This window comes from Aythya ferina (assembly GCF_964211825.1).
Source record: "Aythya ferina genome assembly, chromosome: 1".
In the NCBI taxonomy this organism is placed as follows: Eukaryota; Metazoa; Chordata; class Aves; order Anseriformes; family Anatidae; genus Aythya; species Aythya ferina.
In genome coordinates, this window is record NC_140296.1 from 151,994,713 (window position 1) to 152,002,682 (window position 7,970).

General features: G+C 48.8%; 1 long non-coding RNA gene across 1 annotated transcript; it reads right to left on the reverse strand.

Annotated features, from left to right (window-relative positions):
* Nucleotides 1–412: 412 nt before the first annotated feature.
* On the reverse strand, nt 413–5,517 carry LOC311426933. Its single transcript, XR_014687117.1, has 3 exons — nt 5,441–5,517; nt 5,255–5,332; nt 413–4,598 (listed from the first exon to the last, which is right to left on the reverse strand). It is a non-coding gene; the product is annotated as an uncharacterized lncRNA (long non-coding RNA).
* Nucleotides 5,518–7,970: the final 2,453 nt, after the last annotated feature.

Below are 7,970 nucleotides of genomic sequence, written 5' to 3' on the forward strand. Positions count from 1 at the left end.
CAGGCTGTACTGTCTTTCTCAGGTTTGTCCTTCTCTCTTTGTTTTTCTTTAATAAAGAAATTTGAGAAGTTGGTTCCACTCCTGTTTAATCAATGGCTAAACTTCCCTGATGACTTCAGCAGTAAAGTATCAAAAATGAGCTCAAAGCAAAGATAGCTGCAGTTTTCTACCAACCTCTCCCTTACCAAAAAGTATCCCACCTCCTTTGAAAACTCTGCCTGTTTCCCTAATGCCCAGCTTTATAGGTGCATGGTTATTGAGGCAAGTCAGATTTGAATTGTCTTTCTGTAGCTTGATTATTCTGAAAATAAGTGCAAAGGTTTTTTTGTGTTGGTCTGATGGCAGGAAGTTACCCAGGAAATGAGACACGCCTCAGAAAGAAAGAGGTATGAGTAAAAAAAGCTATCGTATTAATTTTGTACATCCGTTACTTTCTACAAATTGGTATGATGTTTATTTGATCCTTCTGGTCGACTTCACTCACATTTTCCATCAATGCTTGCAAGAGCAAACTTGTAATGAATTGAGTTCTGAAAACCAGCATCTCGAGCACCTCAACAGCAGCCAGATTTACAGGAGAAAGAAAACAAAACACCGAGCATCCAGAGGTTACTCTTCAATTTGCCAGCCTTCACAACAGACCACACCACTGCTCACTTTGCTGAACTACGCTGTTTTCCCCTACACTGGCCTAATCCAAGACAATTGGGCTTAAGCTTTTTGGCAAGCTGCAGTCCCTGGGAGAAGCCTGCACGAACCCTAAACGTAGGCACTTTTCATTTCTGTATCTCACAAACAGGTAAGGTGGCTAAATTTGTGTTGACAAATCATTTCCAAATGCCTCGCGAGGCAGAAGAAATCTCTTCCAAAACAAGTTTCTTCCAGGCTGAAAGAAGAGTGACAGGAGACAAAAGGTGTTTACTTTATCAGAGAAGTCACATTGCTAAATGCTAACCACAGTGACTTCAGACAGAAACCGCACACAGGCAGATCTGGAGAATGTCACAATCTGTTACTGCCAAGAAGCCTCAACTCTGCTTTTGCAGAAGCCTGAAACATCAGTAGTTTCTGTGCAGACTCATAATTGGAATTAATAAAAAAACAAAAAAAAAAAAAAGGCAGCTGTGGAGTCACTTTGACACACGCACCCAGCTATAAATGCAAATGAGAACTTACAAGGTTTTTGCACCCTGTAACAGAAGGAAATGGCTCTTTGGAGCAAAGGAGGAGAGAGCAACACATTTCTGTGGACTTCACCATTTACTGCCCATGTCCTCTGAACACGAAACTTGCCTGGAATTTAGGCACCGTCTATTAGCATAGCTTCCTTTTCCCCTTGTGCCAATTCTTTCTTGTTCTGCTCCCATAACAAATGCCAAATCCGAACTGTGACGGCACAGAAGGTGGAAAACCATGAACTTCAGATGTGGAAGGAGCGAAAGCAAATGGTGTTACCACCAGAGCATCAGAGTTTACAAATTTAAGCCTAAATTCTAGCTCTGTTCATCCAAATTATAACAGGAGCAGCTGATGTAAAAGAGCTGGGACCACACTAAGGCAAACACAGCCCAGTAACCTGTCTCAGAAGCAGCGAGTAGCAGATGTTAGGAAGAATATAAGGCCTTTCCTTACAGAGTGAAGCATTTCACAGCTTCATTGCCTTGTTTTTGTGCATCAGGGTGCCTTTCCGTAATGCTCTTCATCAGCAAAACTGGCTTGAGATGTCATCTCTTCTCCCCCTAGCCTCTTGGTCCTAGTGCTGTGTCACAGCCACCGCTGCCTCAGCGGTGCTGATGCAGGCATTTCAAAACCAATACTGTAAACTGGACCACTGGAGTTAAAAAAGAAGGTTAAGAAGAAAAGAGCAGCTCGCTGATCTAGTTTATAGGCCCGCAGAGAGACAGAGGCCTCAGCACAACCAAAGAGATTGAACCGAGGGACTGTGACGGGGGAACACGATTTTACTTTCTTCACCCATTAATGACAAGAGCTGCAGCTGGAAAACAAAACATTCGCACACGACATCTCTGCTCAGTTGGGGTACGATTCAGAGGCAGAAATCTCTACCCATCAGTTAGGCAGCACAGTAAGCAAATTTACTTTGTGCTAGAGACCCCTCCCTGCAATACAAAGGGAGTGACACCACGTTGTAAAAGTATGTACGTATCCCAGTTGGATAAGCAGGTTGTCAAACAGCTGTGCTGGGACTGAAGTCATGGGACGTGTCCCCAGAAACACACCTAAATGAAAACTTAGGTCTCGGACAGAGGAAAGCTGCCTTGGAGCTTGTGAGTTCCTCCAAGCCCCGGGATGGGAGCGCAGCTCCATTATGCATGGATGCAGACACCGCATTCCTGATCTGACATACCAAGAACAATGGCCCAGAGCTCTTTACCTCCAAGGAATTCAAATATAATCATCGCTGCCATCTAAACGCGAGCACAGCGCTAAGCAACACGCATTTTTCAGTTCGGTATCTCCACTTCCTAACCTCGTTTCCTCTAGCCCTGCTCTCTTGCTGCTAGCTATTTTCTAGCCAGCTGTAAATGCTGGGAAAGCTGGCATCCAGCACCACTATAAAAAAAAAAAAAAAAAGATTTATACACCAGGAATACAAGCCATCCAGCAAAAGCATCCTCGCCCCCAAATCAACTTTTGGGACCTGAGTTTTCAGCCTTGGATCTATCCCAGCTTATCCGAAATTCCTGCAGAGCACGTCCTGTTACCTGCCCTAAACAAGCACGGCAATTTCTCGCTGTGGAAAACAAACTGGGCATTTTCACACAACCCGCTGTGGTTTAGCCCCTTTAGTGATAATTCCACCGGTTCGTGGCACGTAATTTTGGGCACGTCTCTCCTGGCCTCACAGCTCCGTGGTTCAGCAGTCGCTAAGGGTCCTTTATTACCATCTCAAATACCTCCTTGTCCTTCTCCCTTTCTCGGGGGGGGGGGGTAAGAAATGCTTCAGATTCCTGAGTTCAGAAGGGCTTGGGGGCATTCTTTTTACTCAGCAGAGGATAAGCTGAAAGGGGAATAAACATCCCTGTCGCCCTGCAGCCGTCCTATGCTTGTGACACGCAGGTAGCAAATATACTTGCCAGGCGTGGAGCAGATGATATTGACAAAGGGAAAATACTTGCAAGAGATTGCCAAGGCCATCTAAACGCTGCTTTCCTGCTTAGGTGGGGCCGTGGAGAGCTTTACACCGTCTTTGCTTCTCTTTTCCTTCCTAGGTCTCAGGCTGGGCCCCATTTTCACAGAACCAAGAACTGAGTAGCACGGTGATGTTGCCGTTCGGAAAACTGGACCTAGTTCAGAGAATCCACCAAGGTGAACGGTCATTTGCTACTTCACAAAACTCACATTGTTTAAAGCACATTTCAGCATCTGTCACCTCTTAGAGACCTCTAAACAAAAGGCATCTAGCTGGATGTTGGCTTCCCTCTTCCTCTCCCCAAGCATCTTCTTCCTCCAGCAGGAATTGAGCCTCCCTTCTTTCCTCCCTGCAAAACACGAGAGCACCTCGCCTCGCTTTCCGCCTGCTGCCTTCCCCGAGGTTACTACGTGAGCTTTTGCTAATGGTGCCTCTCAGCTTACCTCACATTTGCTGTTTGGTTTTGGGTTCAGCCTGCAATAGTAATCAAGGCCAATATTTGCTCACATGAAGTGGCTCTGTGGTTCTCATTCCAGGGAGCTGGCCGAGGCCAAAGCGAAACTAGCTCGAAATATTCTAGTATGCCCAAGAGATGCTCAGAACAAGGGATTTTTCCAGCGCTGTAGAAAGTCATCCAGATTCTCACTGCAGCTTTGTTGTGGGAACTGCAGGGGAACTAACTACTTTATAGCCTGCCACAATTAAAGACACTGCTTTTGCCTGCCAGAAACCAAAGTCAGTCCGGTCAAAGCCTAGCTGTGGGCCCATTCTGCTGGGCGAGAGCTCCGCAGCCAGAAGGAAGACTTGACGTGAAGTCTTGCAAGCATTCACCCTCTTCTGCGAGCCTGAAGCCCACATTTTTCTGATAAGAGGAGGCTACATCCTTTGTGCATGCAAGTCAGCGGCAGGTCTTATAAACACACCCACAGATTCTCAGTGTAACATATTGCAAGCTCTGTGCGGCTGGAGCCAGCGCGTGCTTTGCTCAACAACCCCCCTTTCATTTCTGCCAAGATTCCCTCCCACATTTGGGACTTTTTTTTTTTTTTTCCCCTAGTCCCTTGAGAGCCTCCTCAAATCTCCCAGCTTCTCCGGCCTCCCACTGCCAGCATGGCCCGTTCTGTATGGTTTTGCCAGCTCGCACAGCCTTTGGAAACATATGGGGCAGCGCAGGAAGCTGGGTGAATCGCCCTGGTTTTCAGCCCCCCTGTTCGGGTCGGACAGATGGAACAGAAGACCAAACTGCCAGTACTGGCACAGAAGGCAGAAAATGAGCCCTGGGGACTTCCTGAGGCATTATCTTCGTAGGATGTGAGAAAATACTGAGATACGGGAGGTGTCATCAAGGTGGGAAATGACTTTTTAGGCAAGGTGCAGGCAGGAGCCTTGTGTAACGCAGCCATCTTCGTTCCCGTTCATCAGAGCATCGTTTCCTGGGATTATTCTGCAACAAAGAAAACAATTCATGGGGCACCCTGTGTTTGTGTGACAAATTCCTGTCAAAAATCAATACCTCACTGCAGAGCAGCAGGCTGCTGGGCTGTCAAACCTCAGGCTAGCACCTGCTCTGCTGTATTTCTCAGCTATCGAGGGGCAAAAAAAGTGTTAGGGGAACCAAACCCACAGAACAGAGATGGTTTTTTTGGGGGGTGTGAAATCTCCCTGGGGGAGGCAGCAGCTTTTGTTAGGCTAGGACGGAAGGAGTCCTGCAGGCACTGATGCCTTAAGCACCGAGGGATATAAAAAGGGGTTCACGGAGAGAATATTTGGACTTGGAATTAGAGACCCAAGCACAATACGGATCTAAAGCACAAAACGAGATAGCTCTCCTGTCTTTAACTTACGATAAATGCTGTCCACTCCCTCCTTGTAGTTTCCATTCACACACAAAGCAGAAGCATCCTTGCTGTTACTGCCGCACTGAGCTCTAAGCACACACCTGTACACGTACCTGCGGCCGGCAGCGAGACAGCGCAGAGGCCTGTAACTCTTTGACTCCTTATAGAGGAATGTACGTGTATAAAAGGCTTTTGAATTTTCATAAGCCGACCCTTAGATGTGGGATAGCGCAACACAAAAAGATGAAAACAAGATGCTCACCCGATGATTCAGCTTTCCTGCAAAGCTTCTTCTCGCAGCCATCGTAACCCTGAAAATAATCACCCCAGCCCCTTTTTCCTGTGGGTTTAAAACACACCAGCCATGAGGATCATAATGATAAGTTTTCTGTTGTTATTCAGAAACCGTGAGAAGGGGTTTTGCATTACACGAAGAGCAAATGCATACAGGAAAAGAAGGTATGCGTATTCTTGTTATTATTTTTGTTACTCAAGGAATGCTAAATCACGTTTGGCTTTGCTAGGGGACATACCAGCTGTCTCCGAGCTCTTTTTATTTTGATCTCTCTTGTACCTTAATTGGAAAAGCAGGGTGTGGAGCCTCCAACAAAGGCTCCCCTTTGTAGTGTGTTAATTAGGCACAGGAGTTAACAAAACCCCTCGGTTATAAACAATTACCTTTCCCCAGGCTTACTTTCATTTTCATGCCACCACATTTTTACTAATTTTCTATTAGTTTTCCAGAGTGGACAAAAGTAATTTCTAAAATTAGTCCTCTAATTAGCGAGGAGGGGGAAGAAAAAAAAAATCCCAAGCAGGAAAATATGTAAAGCAGGAGGGAAGACAACAACAAAAAAAAGTATAATTAGGAGCACTTAAAGATGCCTTATTTGTGCTTCTTCAGGATACAAGGTCTCTTCGGGTCACTCCTTTAAAACTGAAAATTGAGATTGTGGGCCCCTGGAGGTGACTGTGGGTGGAAATGCCCGGGACAGGGAAGAATCAGGTGTGGGCTCTTATGTCCTGAAGTGGGTGCTACCCTCACCCCAGGGAGCAGGAAGGGCTCCTCCTGTCCCTCTGCAGCGATTCCATTTGCAAAGCACAGTTTGCCTGGAGCAGGGCCCCGCCTGGCCTTCAGGCCATCTTTTTGTGTGTCCTGGCTGCTGGTGCACAGGACACACAAACGCTGATGGTTTTATACCCTGCGATGGCACAAAGCTTCGCGCTGCTGCTCCCTGATCTTGTTTTCTGTCGAGCTTCTGGAGAAAGGTGGAGTGGGGCACTTTAACCCAGAGAGCTGGGAGAAGCACGTTATGATTCAGAAGCCAGGTGAAGTCAGTGTCTCCACCTGTGATAATGCCATTTCCTCCACTTTTTCATCACAGAGGGCACCCACGTACATCAGCACAGGTGAGGTATCCCCTTTCTCACTGCCCTCCAGCAGCACACATTGCTTCTCAGCCCCCGTGCCTTTCCCCAGAGAGCTTTCAAGCCCAAAGGGAGCAGGCAAACTCCATGTGAGAGGGCAATCAGAAGTGAAGAAAGGCTGAGCATGGCCCCAGTGCCCCCAGCAGGTCCCAGGAGGGATCTGGGGACAGGATCCTGCTCCTGCTGACCAGGCAGGTCGAGGAAGCCAGGGTCCCGTGGCAGCACGCAGCCGCTTCACGTACGATGGAAAATGTTTGAACTGCTGTAGCTGGGGCCCACAGGAAACTTTTGGGAAGTGTGTGCTGGGTCTAAGACAGGAACCAAGAGAGTCAGGGTTTAAAATATGCACCGACAATGAATTGCCTCATTACTTAGAGAAAAATCGAGAAGGGGGGGGGGGAAGGAGCAAAACTCAGCCGCACGCGGAAACAGGCGGATAATTGTCTGATGGATCCACCACGTCTCCTGACTGCTGCTCTGGGGCTTTGCTGCTGTTCAAGCCCATGGTGTCCTCTTCATCACAGCAAGCTTCTCCCTCCAGGAGACAGCAGGGTCCCCTCTGCATTTGGGTGCATTTGACCCCATCTCAGAAAGGCCAATATGCCCTCAGAAGATCTTTTTTTTTTAAGGGGAAATGTTGGGTGAAGGTGGCCATTTGAAGGCTCACCCCACAGTCTCCCCCTGCGTGCACCCTCTCCTGCAGGATGGAGGCCTACCAGGCTCTCCCGCCCCGCAAAAGCAGCAAAAAATAAAAGGCGGTCGGAGATGTGAACCTCCTCCTGAAGCACTACATAAAGCAAATGAAGACACCTCAGAGCTGAGGCCCCATAAATTTGGAGCTCCCTCAGGCGAGGCCTCCGGGGTGGGAGCCCCGAGGCCGAGCTGGGCTGGCAGCGAGATCCTGCCTGGGGAGGGAGCCCGGAGCGGGGCAGGTAACGCTCACGCAGCTTTTTATGGCTTTTGGGTTTATTACATTTCTTTTTTTTTTTTTTTTTTCCTTCCTGGCCTCGGTGACAACCGCAGCCTTATAAGGGCAGGAGCGCGGCGTTGGAGGCTGAGAGGAGGTGGGGCCTCCCCAGGGCTGGAGGCTGCCCGGCCCTGACCTCCTTCCTGGGAAAAACCCTGGGAACCCTCCCTTGGCCCAGCTGCCGAAGCGGAGAAAACTGCACGACCACCCCTTTCCTCTTCCCTTTCTCCCCCGCACCTCCCGGAGGAGCTGCGGCGAAGCCTCCGCTCGCTGCTTTTCGGGGATCTGGGGAGCCACGGGTCGCGGGGTCCCCCGCATCCGACATGGGAACCCTATTCCCATCTGGTTGGGGTAGTTCTGAGAACCGGAATTAAAAAAAAAAAAAAAGAAAGAAAGAAAGGAAAAACAAACGATCTTCCCTCAGTGCTGCTGGCGAGTGTGTGAAAAGCCGCAGCTGGCCGGGCTGCTGCGGGATGTCTGCTGCGGACCCCACGGCTCCGTACGTGTTTTGGGATCCCCCCCGACGTCTCCGGCCGGCTGCGGGCCTTGGGTTCCTACACGTATCGACCCGGCCTGATCCATC